The following is a 23,794-nucleotide window of genomic DNA, read 5'->3' as shown; positions in this document are numbered from 1 at the left end:
TTCTCTCTCTCTCTCAAAAGAAATTTAAAAACTTAAAAAAATTATAATTCAATAAATTACCTTAGCTGAGACATTTTTAGATCTTTTTTTCTTTTAATTTTTTTAAAACATATTCATTTTTGCGAGACAGAGTGTGAGTGGGGGAGAGGCAGAGAGAAAAGAAGACACAGAATCTGAAGCAGGCTCCAGGCTCTGAGCTGTCAGCACAAAGCCCAATATGGGACTTGGAACTGTGAGATCATGACCTGATCTGAAGTTCGGCACCCAACCGAATGAGTTACCCTGGTGCCCCAAGACATTTTTGGATCTTAACTGTTTCGAAACCAGCCAGAAGAAAACACGTTAAAATAGAAAAACTCTGATTTTAAAAATAGAGATTTGAAACTTTATATACACCACCTATTCTGTTTTCCTGACCCAATCACCCATCATTACTTTTTTTTCTTTCTTTAGTTATCTAGGAAGTGTTTGTAACCCTAATCCTCAGCGTGATGGTATTTGGAGGTGGGGCTTTTGGATGACTCTGCCCTCACCATGGGATTAGTGCCCACAGAGACCTCCGAGAGCCCCTTTGCTTGTTTTACCATGTGAGGACATAGTGAGAAGACAGCCATCAATGAGCAAGGAAGTCACTTCTTACCAGATACCAGATCTACTGGAATCTTGCTCTCAGACTTTGAACCTCTGGAACTTTGAGAAATAAATTTCTGTTTATAAGCTCCCAGTCCCTGGTATTCTCTTTTGGCAGCCAGAATGAACTAAGAGAAGACTTCTGATTCTCTGGTTGGATGGTCACAAATAGAGAGTTGCTTCTTAAATTATCCTGTAGTTAGATCAGTCCTTCTTTCAAATTTTGTGTTATACTGGACTCTTTCAGTTACACGAAACAAGACCCATTCAAAGAAGCTCACTTAGAAACTCACAAAAGCGTTTTAGCCCATGGGAATAAGTGGTTCTGTATTGCTAGATTCAGGTGTTCAAGGAGTATCACCTGGTCTCTGTGTCTGTTTGCTTATCTTTATACATGGCCTGTACTTTCAAACCCTTTCTCTGGTTTGCTTTTATCTCCAGGTGGTGTGAAAGATAACCCCTCAGCTGCTCCAGGCTTACAGAGGCTTTTTCCTCTGAGTCCTAGAGGAAGAGGGTGTTTTCCCCTAGCTCACGTCGAAAACATGGGTCACATGTCTTATTTTCTAGCTAGGAAATAACCTAATTAGGTATAGGCTGTTTACTCACCCCTGAAAAGGTGGGCAGAGCTATCCCTGATGATACACATGAACTGAACAGCGTAGCCATAGAAAGGGAGGGAGTGAACCAAAATGAGGCGGAGTTATGAGGCAGAAACAAAACAAATTAAAATGTCATGCTCTAACTTACCCTTCCTGACCCCATGCTGACACTAAATATGCCTTCTTCCCCTGTCTGTTAAAAAAATATATAGCTCATATGTTTTCTCATATATGTTTCTCAGACTTAGATTCTGTACTGAACAAAAATAATATATTAAAAAAAATTTTTTAATTGAATATATGGAAGAGCACATATCGTAAGTACATAGCTTGATATATTTTCACACATGGAATACGCCTGTGTTACTGGTTCCTGGACCAGCAAGTAGAACTTGACCAGCACTTTGGAAGCTTCCTTATGTTTCTTTTCAATTACTACCTCTCCAAAGGTGATAGCTGTCTTGATCTCTAACAGCATTGATTGCATGAAGTCTGCCTTTTCCCATTGTTATTTCTTGTGAGGCCGCGGTTCCGGCTGATGTCCTCTTCTGTCCAATTTCTTTTATGGACAAGAATAGGGGAGTGGCTGGTGTTTCTCTTTTGTTTTTATAGGCTCCTTATCTCTCTTCTTTACGTTATTCCGTGCACCCCTTTGCTGCTACCTCATGCCCTTTTTTCTGTGTCTGATTCTTCCCCAGAAGAAAAGCTTTACCAAGGCTCTCACTTTTGATTCCACTGATTTTCATCCAAGTCTTTCTTTGTAGCCTATGTCTTCAACTACCAAGTCCCAACCTCTGTTTTTTTTTTTTTTTTAATTTTTAAATGTTTTATTTATTTTTGATACAGAGAGAGACAGAGCATGAGAGGGGGAGGGGCAGAGAGAGAGGAGACATAGAATCTGAAGCAGGCTCCAGGCTCTGAGCTGTCAGCACAGAGCCCGACGCAGGGCTCGAACCCACGAATGTGAGATCTGATCTGAGCTGAAGCCGGAGGCTTAACTGACTGAGCCACCTAGGCGCCCCTCCCCCTCAACCTCTGTTTTGTATTTTGACATTTTATTGGGCTTTCTCTTTCTGGGGGCGTGTTTATGTTTTGTTTGTTTTTCTCCTGTTGTTTGGTGTAAGTCTTGTGTCCCCTGTATACTTTTTAAAGGGATCTCTTAAGCTCTTTCTCCTCCGGATTCCACGTTCATGGGCCTGCAGTAGTGGGGCCCTCAGAGTTCTGTTGTGATGTGGTTTCTTTCCCTATTTACAGATAATCTGAAGGTCATGGTACTCTCACTTTTTTTTTTGTATTTTTTCTTAGTAATGATAGAGGTCTTATGTGGTTTTATTTGCTCCTTCAAGTTTTTCATTTGTTTTATTTTCTGGTTTTGAGAGATTATGTGGAAGAAATTTGAAATTGGGTGGCTGTCATGATCCTCCAGACTTGAGGTTTCCACACTAATTGTTTTTTTGAAGGTAACCTCGCATTCCTGAAATAAACCCACTTAGTTGCAATGTGTCTTTTTTTTTTTAATATCACTGGACTTGGTTGCTATTTTTTATTCAAGACTTATATGGGGTATGTGCATAAGTGTATGTGTTCATTTTTCATAGTTACTTTTTATATCTATATGTATATATACATATAAATGTTACAGATATATTTACGGAATTAAAGTAAATGATAGACATCATACTTTTGACCCTTGTATAATAGAGATTTCCAGAAAATAAGGACATTCTTATATATATCTGCAATGTAAGTATCATACTCAAAAACACTTATTTTAGGTTTTTATTTATTTAAGTAATCTCTACACCCAATGTGGGGATTGAACTCATGACTCCTGAGATTAAGAGTTGTATGATGTTCTGACTGAACCAGGCAGGTGCCCCATACTTTACAAATTTATGAACAATTCTAAGGAAATGATTTTAATAGAGGATTTAATTTCTTGAATAGAAATCCTACTGTTAAAACTGGATATATTTCTTCTTTTATCAACTTACTAATAAATTGTATTTTTGAAAGACTTTGTTTTATACAAATGGTCAAATTGATTTTTTTCCTCTACTCTTTTTTATTGAGGTCTAATTAGCATATAACATGGTATTAGTTTTAGGTATATAACACAATGATTGGATATATTTATATATTGCAAATGGTCACAGTAACTCTTGCTAACATCCATCACCACATAGTTACAAATTTATTTCTTTGTGATGAGAGCTTTTAAGATATATTCTCTAGGAACACTTGGGTAGCTCAGTCAGTTGGGTGTTCAGCTTCCATTCATATTATGATCTCTTGGTTTGTGGGTTCCAGCCCTGTGTCAAGCTCTGTGCTAACAGCTCAGAGCCTGGAGCCTGTGTCTCCATCTCTCTCTGCCCCTACCCCACTTGCACTCTGTCTGACTCTCACAAAAATAAATAAGAATTAAAAAAAATATTCTCTTTGCAGCTTTCAAATACATGATACAGTATTGTTAACTATAGTCACCATGCTGTACATTGTATAACTAGAAGTAGTTTGTACTTTTTGACTCCTCTTCATTCATTTTGCCTACCTGCCATCCCCTTGCCTTTGGTAACCAAAAGTCTGTTCTCTTGGCACAAAAACAGACACTCAGGTCGATGGAACAGAATAGAGAACCCAGAAATGGACCCACAAACATATGGCCTTTGACAAAGCAGGGAAGATTATCCGATGAAATAAAGACAGTCTCTTCAGCAGTTGGTGCTGAGAAAACTGGACAGCGACAGAAAAATGAACGTGGGCCACTTTTCTAACACCATAAACAAAAATGAACTCAAAATGGATGAAAGACCTAAATGTAAGATAGGAAGCCATCAGAATCCTAGAGGAGAAGGCAGGCAAAAACCTCTTTGACCTTGGCCTCAGCTACTTCTTACTCAACATGTCTCTGGAGGCAAGGGAAACAAAAGCAAAAATGAACTATTGGGACCTCATCAAAATAAAAAAATTCTGTATAGCAAAGAAAACAATAGGCAAAACTAAAAGGCAACCAACAGAATGGGAGAAGATATTTGCAAATGACATACCAGATAAAGAGTTAGTATCCAAAATCTATAAAGAACTTAACCAACTCAATGCCCCAGAAAATGAATACTCCAGTGAAGAAATGGGCAAAAGACATGAATAGACACTTCTTAAAAGAAGACATCCAGATGACGAACAGACACATGAAAAAATGTTCAACATCACTTATCATCAGGGAAATACAAATCAAAATCACAATTAGATACCATCTCACACCGGTCAGATGGTTAACATTAACAGCTCAGGCAACGACAGATGTTGGCGAGGATGCAGAGAAAGATGATCTCTATTGCACTTCTGGTGGGAATGCAAACTGGTGCAGCCACTCGGAAAACAGTGTGGAGGTTCCTCCAAAAAATTAAACATAGAACTGCCCTCTGAGCCAGCAATTGCACTGCTAGGTATTTACCCAAGTGGTGCAGGTGTGCTGTTTCGAAGGGGCACATGCACCCCAGTGTTTATAGAGTGTGATCAACAATAGTCAAAGTATGGAAAGAGCCCATGATGGATGAATGGATAAAGAAGATTTGGTGTATATATATGTAGACAGTGGAGTATTACTTGGTGATAAAAAAAAAAGAAATCTTGCCATCTGCAACTACATGGATGGAAGTGGAGGGCATTATGCTAAGTGAAATTGTCAGTCAAAGAAAGACAAGTATATGACTTCACTCATATGAGGAATTTAAGATGCTAAACAGATGAACATCAGGGAAGGGAAGCAAAAATAATGAAAAAACAGTGAGGGAGACAAAACATAAGAGACTCTTCAATATAGAGAACAAACAGGGTTGCTGGAGGGCATGTGGGAAGGGGGATGGGCTAAATGGGGAAGGGGCATTAAGGAATCTACTCCTGAAATCATTGTTGCACGATATGCTAACTAACTTGGATGTAAATTAGATAATAAATAATTAATTACAAATTTGAAGAAATAATAATGTCAACAATAAGAGTCAATTCTTTATAATCATAGTCTAGGCACTTAGGAGGCTCTGTTGGGAGTAGTCCCGGGTAGTCCTCCCATTAACCTGATAAGGCAGGCTGTATTATCTCTTGTCATAGTGGGAAGTTATAACATGGTAAAAACAGGTGATCCTTTCTAATACAAACTGTCGTAAATGCAATCCTAATCAAAATAGGAAGATTATGATTCTGAGTTCCACTGTGAAAACATAGGCAAGTTATTCACTATCTCTGTGCCTGTTTCTCACTTGCAAAATGGAAATAATAAAAGTTCTTATAATAAAATATTAAGTTAATTAATATTTAATTAACACACACACAAAGTCTGTTCTCTGTAGCTATGTAGCTATGAGCTTTTCTTTTTTAAAATAGATTGCACATATAAATGAGATTGTACAGTACTTTCTCTGTATAACTTACATCATTTCGCATAATGCCTTCAGGGTTCATCCATGTTGTTGAAAATGGCAAGATTCCTTTTTTATGGCTGAATAATATTCCATTGTGTGTGTATGTGCGTACCACATTTTCTTTATCCATTCATCCATTGATGGGCACTTTTTTTCTATTTTTTTTTTTTTTTGCTATTGTAAACAATGCTGCAGTGAACATGGGGGTTGCAGATACCTTTTTTAGTGTTTTTGTTTTCTTTGGATAAATACCTGAAAGTGGAATTGCTGGAACTTAGGGTAGTTCTATTTTTAATTTTTTGAGGAACTTCATACTGTTTTCCATAGTGGCTGTACCAATTTACATTCCCAGCAACAGGGCAAAAGGGTTTCCTGTTCTCTGCATCTTGCAAGCTCCTGTTAATCTTTTTTCATTTTGAGACCAGCCATTGTAACAGGTGTGAGGTGATTCCTTATGTCATAGTGGTTTTAATGTGCAAATCTCTGATGATTAGTAATGTGGCATCTTTTCATGTGTCTGTTGGCCATCCGTATATCTTTGGGAAAAAAGGTTTATTTAGATCCTCTGCCCTTTTTAAATCTTTTTTTTTTAATTGTTGTTACTGAGTTGGATGAGTACCTTAAGTATTTTGGATATTAATCCCTTATCAGATATCTGGTTTGCGTATTTTTTTCTCCCATTTGGTAAGTTGCCTTTTCACTTTGTTGATGGTCTCCTTTGCTGTGTAGAAGCCTCCTGGTTTGATGTCCACTTTTATATTTTTACTTTTGTTGCCTTTGCTTTTGGCGTCATACCTTCAAATTTATTGATTGTAGAATTATTTATAGTATCTCTTTATCTTTTTAATGTCTGTTGGATCTTTCCTGATATTGATGATTTATTATAGTCTCTTAGTCATACTGATGATTTATCAGTTTTATTAATGTTAGAGTATTTATTTATACTATTGGATGTTTTCTATTTTATGGAATTCTGTTTATTTCTCTCCTACTTCAGGTCTGACTTTATTTTTTAAACATTTATAAATTTTTGAGAGACAGAGACAGAGCATGAGTTGGGAAGGGGTAGGTAGAGAGAGAAAGAAAAAGAGAGGGAGACACAGAATCCAAAGCAGGCTTCAGGCTTTGAGCTGTCAGCACAGAGCCTGACACGGAGCTCAAACTCATGGACTGTGAGATCATGACCTGAGCTGAAGTCGACACTTACCCAACTAAGCCACCCAGGCACCCTGGTCTGACTTTTATTTTTTGAGTTAGATGCTTACATCTTTGAGTTTTGGCCTTTTTTTTTTATGTATGTTTAAGATGATAAATTTCCCACTAAGTACTACTCTAGCTACATTCCATAGGTTTAGATATGTCATATCTTCATTATTATCAGTTCAAAATATTTTTCATTTTGTTTTGATTTTTTTCTTTGTTCCATAGTTTTCTATTGCTGCTGTAACAAATTACCACAAATTTATAACACATTATTTTATGGTTTTTTAGGTTAGAAATCTGAAATGAATCTTACTGAACTAAAATTAAGATAGGGCAGGACTGTATTCCTTTCCAGAGACTTTAGGGGAGAATCTGTTAACTGTCTTTTCCAGCCTCTTGAGGCACTTGCATGCCTTCCTCCATCTTCCAAGTCAGCAGTGTTCTATCCTTTTGATCATTCTTCCCTAGGAACATTCACTCTGAGCCTCAGCAAGGAGAGCTTATCTGATTTTAAGGACCCATGTGATTTGGTTAGGCCTACCCTGCTAATCCGGGACAATCACCCTGTCTCAAGGTTCTTAACCTTAACAACATTTGTAAAGTCACTTTTAGCCAAGTTAAGTAATATATTTACAGGTTCTTGGGTTAGGATGTGGCCATTTTTAGGGGTCCGTTAGTCTGTCTACTGGACCTGTGAATTACTTCTCAGTAATATACTTCTAAGTGTATCATCAGTATACTCTTTAATTTTCCAGCAGTTGAGATTTTTCTAGTTATCTTTTTGTTACTGATCTGTAGCTTAATTCCATGGTGTTCAAAGAACTTTGTCTGAATAACTTCATTTTTTTGAAATTTGTCGAAGCTTTCTTTATGGCCAAGTCACCCTGCCTATTTAATCATTTTAAATAGTGTCTTGAAGTGGGAATGCTTGTTACCTTCAAAAAATTATTTGAGGGTTTCATGGTACTTTGTATTACATGGTACTTTGTATTACATGGCCTTTTGTTTATAGGACATTATAGTATGGTAGTCTGTGTTCTTTTAGGTAGTGAATCAATCTTTACAGAATAGTCATTCTGTATTAACAGAATAGTCATACCTACTTATGATTAAATTGGTTTTTGATCTGTATGAGATGTTTTTAAATTACTCTGTGACGAATGAAAGCATACCTATTTTTGTGAAAAGCTCACAAGTACAGTCATGTTTAAAATAGTAATCTTGATTAAGTCCAGATCAGTGATAGTCCATTACCCTACAGAAGAAAAGTACACTGTAGGACAATAATGAACACAGACTTTGAGTACTTGGGACAAATAAAAGCAGAGATTAGAAACAAAGAACTCCAAATTGAAATTTTTGTTAATTGGTTTGGTGTTTGCAGGGAAGGGGGCAGCGCCCTGACTTGAACTAGTAATAGAAGGCCCAATTTTGCCCAGGCAACAAGAAGCAAAATTAGAAGGGAAAAATAAGAAGGAGAGGCATAGATGTGACATGTCAGTGCATGGTAATAATCCCTTTAAATGAAGTGATCCAGTAAGATGGGAAATAGACTGTAGAGTTTATATTGTGTGATCTAGAAAGTCAGGTCAATTTTGTTCTATTCAACAAAACTTTAATGGATGACTGTTAATGTTCACTGAAATCAATGAGCAGCTTATAAGTTATTGAAGGGGAGAGGGTGGTAAATAAACAATATAAAAAGTGCCATTACTTTATACGTTCCTCCATTTTTCTCGTTACTCTCAGCTGTCTTCCATTTCTCTATTTGTTTAAAAATATTTTATTTATTTTTTTTAATACAGAGAGAGACAGAGCATGAGAGGGGGAGGAGCAGAGAGAGAAGGAGACACAGAACCAGAAGCAGGCTCCAGGCTCTGAGCTAGCTGGCAGCACAGAGCCTGATGCGGGGCTCGAACGCACGAACCTGAGATCTGACCTGAGCCGAAGCCGGAGGCTTAGCCGACTGAGCCACCCAGGCGCCCTCTCTATTTTATTTATTTTCTTGATCCATTGTTTTAGAAAGTCGTAATGGTAGATACTTAATCTCCCTTATTTCTGATCTTGTATCATACATACCTGGCAAAACCCCAGCCCTGGATTGATTTATCCATTTGTTTTCAAGTATCTATGTTTCCCCTATTTCTGGTTTACAGAGGCAAACAAATGGGCAGCTAGCTAGCTAGCTGAGTGCTATTTGAAGAAGCCACACACCCTGGACAGAGAGATAACCAAAATGAATTCATTGTTATTAATCTTAACTGGACTCTTCAGTAATGTTACTTACTCTTAATGTTCTTTTGTTAACTCTTCAGTGATTATTTCATACAACCTCTGCTTTCCTAAATCTCCTGTTATTCCAATGATACCACACTTTTCTTAGTTTTCTAATTTTTAGGTTAACGTTTCTTAGTCTACTCTGCCAGCTCCTCCTTCCCCACTTGACCTTTAAATGTTGAAGTTTAGGGGTGCTTGGTGGCTCAGTTGGTTAAGTGTCTGACTTTGGCTCAGGTCATAATCTCATGGTTTGTGAGTTCAAGCCCCCCATCGGGATCCTCTCTCACTCTCTCACTCTCCCTCTTACCCCCTTGCTCTGTCTCTCAAAATAAATAAACTTTAAAAAAAGTGTTAAAATTTATTGAGACTTCATTGTCAACTTTCTTAGCCTCCTTACCCTACTTTCTTAGGTGATTTTAACATTATATAATTTCAGTAACTATGTAAAGTAACATTGTATAATAGAAATATAACATGACACATATATGTAATTAAAAAAAATTTCTAGTAGCCACATTAAAACTAAGACTTCCACTCACTCATATGTGGAATTCAAGAAATGAAATAAATGAACAAAGGAAAAAAAAAGAGAGAAACCAAAAAAACAGACTCTTAATATAGAGGACAAACAGATGGCTACCAGAGGGAAGGTGGGTGGGTGGGGATGAGTGAAATAGGTGAAGGGGATAAAAAACAAAACAAAACAAAAAAATTAGGACTTCCACTGCTACCCAAGGTGGGTAACAGGGGCAGTATTCACCCTTCTTAATGAAGCAACCAAAAAACCAAGCAAAGTATATGTGACAGTGCTTTTCAAGACACTGGACATTAGACAGTGAAGGACAGTGGTTTCTGAGAGGTAGAAAACAGATAAGGAAAGCTGTGATGATTGCTTAGCTTACGATCTTGAGTTCCTAGGTTGTAGCCAAGGAAGAAGGAAGGCAGATGAATTGTGTCAAAACCTCCAAGTTGAGGAGGTGGGGCTGAATCCAGCAAGGCCAAGGCAGAATTTGCAGGTAGATCTTACAGGATCTTTGTCTGCTGTCTAGTGTTTTATCTAGAGAAGAGATGGCTCTACAGAGATTTGCAGAGTATCGCTTGGAATACTTAACAGAGTATTGATTAGCACATGGCCGTGGAGAAACTATCTAAGGCCAGAGAGAGATCCATTGGAATAATTAGGGGGAACATTGTGGGTGCTCATACAAGGCTAGGAATAGTGTCTCTTCCTAACAGGTGTCTTGAAAACCTTTCATGGGTCATTGGGTAGAATAATCAAGAGTCTTACCCCATTTGTGTGAAATAGTTTGCTCCAGAGCCACCCCAACAAATCTTAGAAACAAGATATAAAAGGATCAAACTGCTTCCAAGAATCATAACTGTATTCCAGAACAAAGCTCAATAATATTTGTAGGGATAGGAAAGTATCTACTACCTAATAACGTAAGTCTACAATGTCTGGCATCTTTAAAAAATTACCATTCATTTAAAGAAACAGGAAAAATATGACCTGTAGTGAGAAAAAAAATCATTCAGAACCCACTCAGAATTGACCACATGTTAGAAGGGAAGGGTGAGGACTTTAAAACTTAATAGAAATGTGTTCATTATGTGGAGTTAAGTAGAACAATGGAAGATTTACAAAAGATCCAAATTGAACTTCTAAAGGTAAATGCTACATTATGGGAAATGAAAAACATAAAGAATGAGATTAGTGGCAGATTAGCTATTGCAGAAGAAAGGATTAATGAATTGGAAGACATAGCAATAGATACTATCCGAAATGAAATGAAAAAATCAAGCAAAAATTAATATAACATTAGTAAGCTATAGCACAACTTTTCTTCATGTAATTGGAACTTCTTAAACAGGAGGAAAAGAGGGAGACTGGATAGTATTGGAATGAGTAATGCCTGAAAGCTTTCCAAATTTGATGAAAACATTCTGCAGGTCCAAGAAACCCAGCAAATCCCAGGCATAAGGAACATGAAAACCTACATCAAGGCATATTCTAATTAAATTGCTCAAAACCAGCATTAAGGAGAAAATCTTAAAATTACAAAGCAGGCAGAACAAAAGATACATATAGAAGAACAAAGATGAAAATGATGTCAGATTTCTTGTGAGAAACAATGCAAACAAGGAGACTATTGATTAACACCTTAAAAATACATAGAGGAAAAAAGCCTGTCACATGAATTCTCTACTCAGTGAAAGTATATTTTAAAAATGAAGGCAAAACAAAGAATTGTCAAATGAGGAGTGCCTGCCTGGCTGAGTTGGTAGAGTATGCCACTCTTGATCTTGGGGTCCTGAAAGTCCCACATTGGGTGTGGAGCCTACTTAAAAAAAAAAGAATTGTTCATTGAGAGTGATGGATATGTTCATTATTTTTGATTGTGCTTGTTTGTTTGTTTGTTTGTTTTTTGGTCTAGATAAATGTCAATCAGATCTTTTCAAAGAACCAGCTTTTCATTTTGTTTTCTATTTTTTAATTTTCTATTTCTTTTCTGCTTCTGCTTTCTTTTTGTGTATTCCACTCTTCATTGTTTAGATTTATTCTATCTGAAGAGGTGGAAGCTTAGGTTATTGATTTGCAATCTTTTCAACATAAGTCTTTAATAAAACTATAAAGTCCTTCCAAGCACTGCTTTTGCTGCATCTCATAAATTTTGATTATGTTGCTTATATTTTTATTCAGCTTGAAATTCTCCTTTCATGTCTGTTTTTGCTTCATTTGTTTTAGGACTCTTATTAGATGCATGCGTGTTCATAATGTTGTATCTTTCTGACTAATTTAACCTTTTAACATTGTAAGATGTCTGTTTTTGTCTCTAGTAACATTCATTTTTCTTAATGTCTATTTTGTTGGATATTAGTAAAAGTATTTACTTTTTTTTCTTTTCTTAAGAATTTTATTTATTTTGAGAGAGACCAGGGACAGTACATTCAGGGGAGGGACAGAGAGAGAGAGAGAGAGAGAGAGAGAGAGAGAGAGAGAGAGAGCGCGAGTGAGCAAGAGAGATTGATTGAGAATCCCAAGCAGGCTCCAAACTGCCAGCACAGAGCCCAACACGGGACTCTAACTCATGAATCTCTGAAATCATGACCTGAGCTGAAATCAAGTCTGATGCTTAACCGACTGAGCCACCCAGGCACCCCAAGTTATTTACTTTTAAACTGTTTTTATTTTTAATCAAAGTATGTCTCCTGTAAACAGGATACAACTGGATTTTTAAAAAAAAAATTTAGGCTTATACTCTCTGCTTTTTCATTGGCATGTTTAATCCATATTTAACATTTAACACATTTAATAATGAGGTTAGATTTATGCTTGCCATTGTGTTTTTTAAAAAAATTTTATTATTTAAAAATTCTTTGTGTTTTTAAATTTTAAAAAAATGTTTATTTTTGAGAGAGTGAGACAGAGTATAAGCAGGGGGGTGGGGGGGGGTGGGAGGTGGCAAAGAGAGAGATGGAGACACAGAATCCAAAGCAGGTTTCAGGCTCTGAGCTGTCAGTACAGAGCCTGATGTGGGGCTTGAACTCACAAAGTGTCAGATCATGACCTGAGCCAAAGTCGGATGATTAACTGACTGAGCCACCCAGGTGCCCCACTAATGGGTTTTTTTTTAATGTCTCCTATGTTTTTTGTTTTTTACTGCCTTGTGTCATGATTAGATATTTTTTATAGTGTGCCATTTATTCTTTCCTTTATTTTGGAGACTAACATTTTTTCATATTGTTTTTTCTGAAGTACTATAGTAATAAGTACTTTAACTTAAAACATTCTACTTCATTACCTCAAGTCTAGTAATACTTAAGAACTTTACTTCAGTATAGATCTCTTCCTACATCTTTTTGCTAGTATTGTCATATGTGCCACATTTTTATATCAGCTCTACAGTGTAGTCTTATATTGTTTAAATGGACTTATTCTTTAAACCAGTTTGAAGAAGAAATGAGATTATCTTTTGCTTCATTTAAGATTTTCTGTTTTGGCTTTTGATAGTTTGGCTATTATATGTTTAGATGTAGATATCTTTGGGTTTATCCTCTTATTCTTGGTATTTGATGGGCTTCTTGATATGTAGGTCAATGTTTGTCAATTTGGAATGTTTTCACATATTATTTCTCCAATAATTTTTCTGCCTTTTCCCTCCTTTTGTTTTCTGTTTCTTGGACTACATTATATATTTTTTAGTGTGCTTTATGGTATCTACAGGTGTCCTAGACTGGTCTAGTGTCCTAGTCTAGTCTTTTTTATTATTTAATTTTATTCACAGTTGATAATCTTTACCCATCTATCTTTAAATTTGCTGATTCTTTTTTCTGTCATCTCAATGTGCTGTTGAGTACTTTTTAATTCCTGAGTTTCCATTTGATTTTGTCACAGATTCTGTTTTTATTGTTAAAATGTATTTGATTATTTGTCATTGGTGCTTGATTCTAAACCATTCTGTCTGTACCAATAGTCTAACTGATTTTTTGAAAATAGACCGTCATCATGTCACTTTCTTGCATTGCTTTGAGGATAAAATTCAAAGATATTATGGTTAATGAAGCTATGAATGATTCAGTTTCTGCCTTTCTCTCCAGGCACATATTGAACCAATCCTTGTCACTTATTTTTCTTTAGTCAAAGTGGCCTTCTTTTATCTCCTAGAAGGCACAGTGGTCCTTCCCATGTTCGAATTTTCACATAAGTTGTGCTCTGGTTGAGTGCTTTACTGTGCTTTTTCAATTGATACTTCCTCCTTGTTCATCAGGTCTCAGTTTCAGTGATATTTCCTCAGGTGAACATTTTTTTCACCTCGGTTCCCACCAGAATGGGTTTCCTGAACTTTGTTGTCATTGCACACTGTTTCACTTCAAGTACTTACCATATTTACAATGAAATAATTGTTTGTGCAGTTATTTACTCAATGAATATCTTTTTATTACTTGTAATATCCTTGAAGGCAAGGCATTTTCTCATTCAGTGTATTTTCTATCACAATGCCTGTTACATAGGAGATCCTCTATAAATATTTTTGAATGAGAATGATTATATAGATAAGTATAAATGGGCACTTGACCAGGGAGAAGGAGAAGGCTGATAGGGAAGGCTTCTGTAGGAGATTATCAAAAAGTTGAATACTAAAGTATGTGTAGGTAACAGCCAGTATGCATTCAGGTAGCTTTTGAAAGGAACAAATAGGTTTAAATGCCTGTTGTCTGGTTTATCTGTACTCTGCACTGATATCAGTATGTTTGTCCCAAAGGTTTGATAATGTTTAGAATTCAGTCATATGAAATGGCATTAGTTATATTTATTATTACATTTTCTATTTGTAACAATCAATATAAGTAGTGGAACTCAGTATTGAGACTTCTTGCTCATCTAACCCTGAGTTTTATTTCTGGCTTTAATAAATATGTTTCTGTCCTATTCCCTTACCTTGTTGTAGTCATGTCTTTCCTTTTCCAGCATCCTTGGAACTGGAGCTCTGTTCTGTTTTGATCAGATCCAACCCCAAATTCTCCAAAATAAGTGTTCAACCTAAAACTAAAGCTTGGCAATTGGGAAACTTATTTGATTTTCTATAATACTTTCCTCATGTTCTTACTGGGAACAAGGTGAGGATAGGCACTTTTAGCATATCATAGTAGCTAATATTCAAGGGAAGAATGAAGTAGCTCAGTTTAGAAATATTTGTATCAAAATAAGGAGTTACATAAGCTTGGACCCGGAAGGGTGAACTCTACGCTATTTCTAAAAAATTTGGTTGTGAAAATAAATAGAAACCTTTGTTTCCTAAGATTAGTTCTTTATTTTGAGGGTTTTTCTGAACTATAGGAAATCATCATAGATGTTTTAAAAATTTCCTTTTTAAGTTTTTTGAAAATGTTTTTTCATTTTTGAGAGAGAGAGAGCGAGAGAGCGAGAGAGTGCGCAGAGAGAGAGGGAGACACAGAATTTGAAGCAGGCTCCAGGCTCTGAGCTGTTAGCATAGAGCCCAGTGAGGGGCTCAAACTCACAGACCATGAGATCATGACCTGAGCCAAAGTCGGATATTCAACCAATTGAGACACCTAGGCGCCCCCCAAAATTGCCTTTTTTAAAAAGAGAAAGGACCTGGGGCGCCTGGGTGGCTCAGTCGATTAAGCCTCCGGCTTCGGCCCAGGTCAGATCTCACGTTCGTGGGTTCCAGCCCCGCATCAGGCTCTGTGCTGACAGCTAGCTCAGAGCCTGGAGCCTGCTTCCAGTTCTGTGTCTCCTTCTCTCTCTGCCCCTCCCCCTCTCATGCCTGTTTCTCTCTGTATTAAAAATAAATAAAAAAACATAAAAAAAGAAAAAAGAGAAAGGACCTTACATAACTATTAAAGGGCTGTGCTTCTTCCTTCGTGTTAGATTTTATTAGCTCTGGAAACAGAACTTTACAGAATAGAAACCTTGGGCCTTAAGGAGTGGCCGTCTGAGGATGATGAATCCTATGCAATGTTGGTATGTAGAGTAATAGTAATAATTCTGAGCATGACCTTCCCTGTAGTAAAACCGAAGCGTATGGACGGATATGAAACAATACACTTTGGGCAGGATTTGGTTCTTCCTTTGTTGGTCTCATGTCAAAGATGTATGTGTCTGGTGGGTCTAGATGGGATGGATATTATCCATAAAAACAATAGCAAACCTTTTAAACTTCTCATGTTCAGGAGGCTTAGTATCCCGCAAGCTAATGAGCATAAAGTGCTATAATTCCCATAGGTTTACGGCAGCAAGAAGAAAGTCTGGGTGAATCATTTTCTGTTGTATGTTTCTTGAATTGTTGGGTATTTTGGTATCAACTTTCATGTTGAGAGTTTCGTGTTTTAATGACAAAACTGTTTACTGGAAATTATAGCTTGGAAAAGAGAACCACTCTCCTGCTTCTGCAAAAGGCTAGGTAAAACACTGATGTAGGGTAAAGTAGCTGTGGAGTTTTATATTCAGATTGTATGAACAGTAAACAGAGCATCTAAAATAACCACTTGCACATTGCAACAAACACATCATCATTTGCTTAAAAAGGAGTTATAATTACAGTTGACGAAGCATGGACACCATAAAAAATGCATTAGTTTGGCTTGACACATTAATTACCTGTTTTTGCAGATGTTTTTATGTATTGTTGTGTGAACAGTTTACAAAATAATTACAGGAAAGTCGCATGGAAAATAAACTAAGTGGGTGGTTTCTCGTCTAAATATTTTCATTCATGTGAATCTGTGTGAGGCACAGCTGCTCTATTGCAAAAGCAGAGCGAGAGATGAGGATTCTCGAAGGGTTTTTTATTAGATGGTCTCGGTCATCAGTATCCTCACATTTTTATATCTTTAGCAACACAGTTTAAAAACATTAAAATGAGACGGTTGATTTAATTCCTGTAATTACTGGAAAAAGCCTTAATTCTGGTCAGAAGAAATATAGATATCTATGAGCATTTTATTTTTTATAATTAAAAGCAATTTTTTTTAAAGTTTATTTATTTTCACAGAGAGTGAGCATGAGCAGGGGAGAGGCAGAGAGAGAAGGAGAGAGAGAATCCAAAGCAGGCTTAGTACTGTCAGCACAGAGCTCAGTGCACGACTCGAACCCATGAACTGTGAGATCATGACCTGAGCTGAAATTAAGAGTCAGGCGCTTTAATCGACTGAACCACCCAGGCACCCAATATCTATGAATATTGTAAAGTATATTAGACAAAACTAAAAAACTCTAACTGGAAAGCTGCTGGCATTTATTTCAGTATTAGCAGTTAGACACTTTGAGAAACAGTCAATCATTATTTCATGATTTCTTGAGTTACATAGTTGTATTGAACTTACAGCTTAGTTAATCATAATAGTTAAATATTGAGTCTTATATAAATTACACACAAGTTCAGTTTACCTATTCTCTTTTAGGAAGTTTTAAAAATATAAATCTACTTCTTCTCATGAGCTTACTGTGTTGTCATTAGGGGTCTCAAAGTGTGTTTCATTTGAAAAATAACCAGGTGATTGTCTAGGGATATTGTACTTTAATAAACTGTGAAGAAACAGATTTCCCAAAATTATAATAGTTGAACAATAAAAAGTTCACAGACTTCATTCTGTTTTACATAGTGGTTTAAAATTATGTGGAATATCTGTGCTTGTTTCCTTCAATGATGCTGTCATGACAATTTTTCATAAAATTAGATTGTCCTTTTGGTCCAGTCATGCCACTTCTATGTATGCCATGTTCCTCCGTATTCTTTTTTTACAATTTCACCTACATAGATGATAAAGACAATAATTATAGACGACGTTTTCTGAAATGCATATATTGTAACTAGTTAAGTTAGAGACAGGCACTCAGTTATAGAAAGAGGTAATTATAGTATCTCTAAGCATGAAGGCATTGTTATCAGACCATGTAGTATTGGTGCCAAATCATTCATTTGCTTTCCCATTCATTTATTTAACAAAATATTACTGAGGGTCTTCTATATGTGATGTTCTGTGACAACACTGAGATGACTATAAACATTGAGATTCTGTGTCTGGAACATAATAGATGCTCAGTAACTATTAGGCATTTTGCCTTCTAAAGAGGATAGGAGGGACAGGAATATGGATGGTCTTACTCAGGGAGAATTTTCTTTGTTACCCTGAAATGGGCTTCAGATGTGATACACTGTGGCACATCCCTTCGAATTGGTTAAATGTGGAGATAAATATCTTCATGTTAAATAAATCTGGACATGGAATGGAGTCCATCTAATTTTGATATACCTGCAGTAGTTTAATTTTTTAAGATGGGGATACATTCAAGGAGTCTGTAAAACATCTAGCATTCAGAAGAATTAACTGCTTACCATCAGTAATTCTCCTGATTGTTTTATATCATCTTAAAGGAAAATATGTGATCCAATATCATAATATGAAGAAAACAGTTTGTTGGAGTTTTCCGTGGATTTACTACTTCTTAAGATGTCTTTTACAGCTGGTGAAAGAAATGAGCAAAAGCCTTTGTGGGGCTTGGGGGACTTTTCCTATTTACTAGTATAGTAGATAAACAATTCTTAGTCTATGTGGAGTTTCATTTCCATCTTTTTGCTTATCTTATTTTTATTCCATCTCAGAAGGCAAAATCTTAACTTCTAAGTTTTCATTCTTCATTCCTTTTCCAGTGTATCTCTAGCTCTTTTTAAACTTTTTATCTTAATCTATTAGAGGCCATGGATAACAACATAAGGGACATTTAGGGATTGACTATTTATCTGTCTATCTATCAGTCAATCTATCTATCTAGGCAAGAGTTTATTGTCATAAAGAGACTGGCTAGGCCGTGTTGTTTGGAGGGGATTGAATACTTAGTTTTTGAGTATTCCCCCTTAAAATACAAAACAAAAAATGGGTTAGGGAACAGGAAAAAAATAGTTGAATCTAGGAGAAGACTGTCTCTGTAGGCATTTAACACTCTATGATCTAATGATGTGTTAGTTTTCATTCAGTATTAACTGATAGAAAAACTACTAAGCACTGAAAGGAGTCATAATTGAGGCGATGCCTGGACATGAATATTATTATGACTTTTGCTTTTACTATTCTTTGTTGACTCTTTGAACTTCTAGGGGTCACATAACACTTGGTTTTTGAAAAGACATTAATATGGAGTTGGTTAAATGCAAATGGGAAGCAGATTCCCTGATTGACCCGGTTTTGTTACATGCGGAAAGGCTGATGGCCCCCGTTGTGGTAGACATGTAGAACCATCAATTACTGTTTTTCTCAAGGTTTCCTTTTGTTGTCAGAACACTTAGCATAAGTCAGAAATGGTAGGCTATACCTGAGAAGAACAAAAAACCCATTAACTATAATAAATCAGCACTAAAAAAAAAGCTACTATAACCACCAAGGCCATCATATTCTTTTTGTTACTAAAGTTGTTACAAAAAAAAAAAAAAGGAAGCACCAATAAAGAAAAACTCATTCCTTAAAGCCAGGTTGATTTGAATGTTCTTCCTAATGTGATAAATCTGAGTAAAAATCAGGCACGTTTGACCAAGAATAGAGTGTCATAGGAGCTACTGGAGAGTGTTTGTTGGAGTAGAGAAATAGAGATAAGAGTATAAGACCTGCCTATTGTAGGGTCATAGGTGAGACTTAAAGTCTGTGCATGTGGCAAAAATCTAGTCAAAATACTCTAAAAATCCCTTAAACTTTTCCATAAAATATAGATGTTGGCATGCTGTCTTTCAAGTAGTCTAACATGGACAGTTTTTCCTTCAGCATTGATTTTTTTGTTGTTGTTGAACCAATGATGAGGCATTAGCTGTATTCTTTTTGGTACCTAAGGGTAAAAGAACAGACTTGGAAGAACTACTTTTTATTCTAGTTTGTGAAACTAGTGCAGTGAATAAAAATGTCTTTTTTTTTTTTTTTTTTTTTTATGGGCAAAGGAGAAAAGACCTGTGTTTTCCAAAGAAATCCTTGGGTAACAAGGATGTTTTGAGAGACCACTTTTTCTCAGAAAGGCCCATTCTCTTTCACACTGTGTGAAATGTATACCTCTTCATAGCTCTGATTTTCATGTACCTCTGTCTGTCATTTCCAGTCTCTTTCTGTCTGATAGGCTCCTGTCTCAACTCCTCATGCTTATTTTCTCTTCCTCTTTGTTCCCATACTCACTCGTACTTTCCTGTGCTCTGTATTTTCCTCTTTCTACTCAGTAGCAGTAGCACAGTTCACTTCACATTCAGTCACCGGAAGTGTGGTATCCTAAGGCCTGGCTTCAGTTTTAGTCTCTCCTGTTAACTTTTTAACTGCGAAAGACATTCCACATCCCTGAGCCTTAACTCCCTTAGTCATATAAGGAAGGTTCCCTATCTCTTGTAAATAGAATTTGATGTAAGGAAAGGAGTGCCAAGTAGTGATGGCTTCTTGCATAAATTAGAATTTTGTGATTCCATTGTGTGTATAGACTGTGCCTTCTCTAAAACTCAGGAGCAAGTCAGAGTTGGTGCTCTGAGAAATGCAGGGCAGGCAGGCAGTCCAGTGCTTCTAAAAATTTCAAGTACAACTTTGGACTCTTTCCTCATTTCTATTCAGCTACACCCTATTCTTTCACACATCAGACTCTATAATCACCCTGTAACTGTCCTCTCTCCTAATCAGAAACTGATAAGGTAAAGAACTACAGGTTGATGCCACATACACAAGACATTTGTTGGCACAGTGGAACTTTTTGATGTAAAGGTCAGTAAATAATGGGAGTATGTTTTCTCATTTGGATGCCAGAGCCTAGTAGAAATTCTTACTGTATCTGAATTATTAATAGAAATGGAGAGAAACTTATTGAAGGTACTGGGTTAGCCTTAGGTAGAATGTTAAATACATATCCATTTTTAAAAGCATTTGCTGGGTGTCTCAGTCAGTCTAGTGTCTGCCTCTTGATTTCAGCTCTGGTCATGATCTCACAGTCATGAGGTCGAGCCCTGCATCACTGGGCTCTGCGCTGAGCATGGAGCCTGCTTAAGATTCTCTCTCTCCCTCACTCTCTCTTCCTCCTTGGCATGCACGCATGCACTGTATCTCTAAAAAATAGCATTTATTAAGTGTCTGCTTTGATACAGTACTGAAGTGATAATAACTACATGACCTAAAATGGGATTAAAATGTTGAATTTCAGACAACCTGCTTTTCTTTGAAAAATAATCATTATGGGCTACATATGTATATTTTAACAGGAAGATTAAGAAATTAAGGTTAGGGTTTGACTGAAAAATTTTAATCTGTTAAAATCTGTTTCAACTCATATTTATCAATACTTTGATCGGTTAAAATTATTCCAGAAATCTGTAGATTAATCTTTTCTTCCTAGTACTCACAAACCTCAGGACGTGTCCAGCAGTAGAAATCTGCAAGAGGTGATTTTCATCCTTGGCAGCTACTCTTGAGCAGCCGTGCTTGTGATCCACTTTTAAGGGGCTGATAAGGAAGGAGTCATAGTATGTATATTGAAGGTTACATTTAAAAGGCCTTCCCGTATTCCATCACTCCATTGTTTCCGTGGAAATGGAACCACTATCAGCAGCAGGAGTCCATTGCAACTGCTGGCTTCCGGTTTTCTCTGTTACTATGGAGACTGCCTCAAAAGCGGCAGAAGCCCCAAAAGTTAAAAAAAAAAAAAAAAACAATGTTTTTATTACAAAATATGCTTTTAGCTTGACATAGGTGCTCCACAGTCTTGGCATTTTTGAATTTCAAATTATTTTGGGAAACAAGTTGATTTTTTTTTCTTTAAACAAAAGCAAATTTCGAAGTTGTATTACAGCTTGGTGATCACACCATATTAAATACATCGCCATGGCTTCTATGGCAGTTTAGCCTACCTACGATGAATCAGAAATTTAAAATGGGGCATCTAAATGAGGACATGAAAGGTCTAAAGCACTGATGAAACGGGAGTAGCAGTTAGAGTCCATGAAAAGTAAACTCAACACTGAAGGATGAGTAATGTGTGGAAATAGTAAATGTTTCTTATCTCTGTGGCACATTTTACCTTCACAGCATGTTTCAATTACTTATGTAACTTTCACAGATAGGTTATATAAAACTAAAAGCTTGAGCTTAGAAATTAAATACATTTTAAGGACAGAGACAGGGATCGTATTGAAATTTTAATTTTAATTGAAGTTTGAGGAGTTGGAGAGTTAATAAATGTAGACTGTTCCATAGTTAAAAAGCAGTAGAGAAGATTCCTCCCTCCCCACCAGCCCCCAAGACTAGTTACATTTTCGAAGTACTCATAAAGGAGAGAAGAGATGGACCGGTCATGTAAAAGCTGTGAAAGGAAGGTTTTTAAGCAAACTGCATCCGCAACATTGTTGCCTTTTTCCTTTGAGGGCTCTATTCAGTCTGGATTCTTCAGTTTGCACGTGAGAAAATGCACATTTGAACTCCAGTAGGCAAAGAATGGCAGGAATGTAGGCTCAGCTGAGATCTCGGACCCCAGTCACATCAGGATTCCTTTGTTTGTCTCTCATAACTGCTTCTCTCTGTTAAATTCCTTATCTCTGATTGGCTCTAGCACATTGGCAGAGAGGGTGGCTGTTGGCAGTTCCCGGTCCCCTTATTTCCAGCATCGATAGCGAAGAGGGACTGATTGGCCCAGTTTGTGTTGGGCCAAATCCTCCCTTCTCCAACTGTGGCCAAGGGGTGGGGTTCTGTGATTGGCCCAGCTTGTGAGAGGGGGCCCACGCTAGCCTATGTAGTAATATGGGGCAGAGGGACTGAGATCTGAAGCACAATAGTTTCCATTCGGACCACCCTGTTAGGTGATGGTGGTGGAGGCTGCAGGTGGAGGGCTGCGAAGGGGAGAAGGGAGCATTCCTCAGAAGAAACGGAAGATGCTACTGCAGACAGAAATAAGGGTTTTCTAGTAGTCATCTTCTGGGGAAGAATGCCTGCTTTACTGTAATTTAGTTCAGTTCACTTCAGCAAAACAGGAACATTATTTTGTAGAACTCGGTTTAGAGAGAAACCAAGATCAAAAACCTTTACAATTTAGTGCTTTCTATATACAACTGTCTTTGTTGTAATATCTTTTATGTATATTGCCTCCTTTAATCTCTGCCGTCATTTGAAGTATATATTTCCATTTTAGAGAATGAGGAAGAGGTCAGAGAGTTGAGATGATGTACCATCGGTCACATGACTAGTGAGAGGCAGAGCCAGAATGTGGATAACCAGGGTTCCAGAATATAATCAAAGGTGCTTTCCACTGTCTGATACTTGCTTTTTGGTTAACTTCATTCAGAAGATGCATAGGGTGAATTATTAAAAAAAAAAGTACTATGTATGAAGTACTTAGATAAAAATGAGTCCTGAAAATATAGAATATTATTTATGAAAGGAGCCTTAGAGATTATATAGTACAGTGGTTTTCAAACGTTGTAACTCTCAGTCATGGGATCGTTTCTTTAAATGAAATGTATCACAGTCAGGTATATAAAACGGGTAAGAGCATAGGACTGTCCTGCTCTAGAGAAGAGAGAACCCAGTACTTCGTAGGTCGGACCACCTAGGTTTTGAAGTCTTGAGCACTTTGGAGGCCATTTTGAAACCCTTTGTTTAGGGTATTCAAAATACCCTTTGTTTTTAATGTGTTTATTTTAATTCCAGCTAGTTAACATACATTTCAATTAGCTTCTTATTTTTCAGTTGTAAGGTGGGTGACAGTTTGTTGTTAATGAAAAAACATGAAGCTTACAAAAATCAGAGTGAATTCAGAATTACCCTTAAGTGATTTTATTCTCCAGTTTCGTGCTACTTTGGCAGCATATCATGCCCGTGTCATGGCTCTTTTTAAACTTCTATTGCATTTAGTCCCAATTTGTTGAGTTGGGCAATTGCATAGTGCCTGGACTAGGGTAGTCTTCTGTCTGCAGAGCTTTTTATACTACATTTCTTTTTTCTTTAAACTTTTTAAATGTTTTTATTGTTTTGAGAGAAAGAGACAGCGCGAGTGAGAGAGGGGAAGAGAGAGAGATTGAGAGAGAGAGAGAGAGAGACAGAATCTGAAGCAGACTTCAGTCTCTGAGCCATCAGTACAGAGCCCGACGCAGGGCTGGAACTCATGAACCATGAGATCGTGACCTGAGCCGAAGTCCGACG

General features: G+C 36.9%; 1 protein-coding gene and 1 long non-coding RNA gene across 8 annotated transcripts in view; one reads left to right on the top strand and one right to left on the bottom strand.

The window, feature by feature from the left end:
• RPS6KC1 (ribosomal protein S6 kinase C1) overlaps positions 1-23,794 on the top strand; it is a 175,568-nt gene that overhangs the window by 64,530 nt on the left and 87,244 nt on the right. The window lies entirely within an intron of this gene.
• LOC115288196 lies at positions 16,868-21,156 on the bottom strand. Its single transcript, XR_003906859.1, has 2 exons — positions 21,011-21,156; positions 16,868-17,405 (listed from the first exon to the last, which is right to left on the bottom strand). It is a non-coding gene; the product is annotated as an uncharacterized LOC115288196 (long non-coding RNA).

The sequence above is a fragment of the Suricata suricatta genome, chromosome 3 (genome assembly GCF_006229205.1).
Source record: "Suricata suricatta isolate VVHF042 chromosome 3, meerkat_22Aug2017_6uvM2_HiC, whole genome shotgun sequence".
Classification (NCBI taxonomy): domain Eukaryota; kingdom Metazoa; phylum Chordata; class Mammalia; order Carnivora; family Herpestidae; genus Suricata; species Suricata suricatta.
The sequence above is the reverse complement of the archived record's forward strand: the minus strand, read 5'-3'. Positions and strand labels throughout refer to the sequence as shown.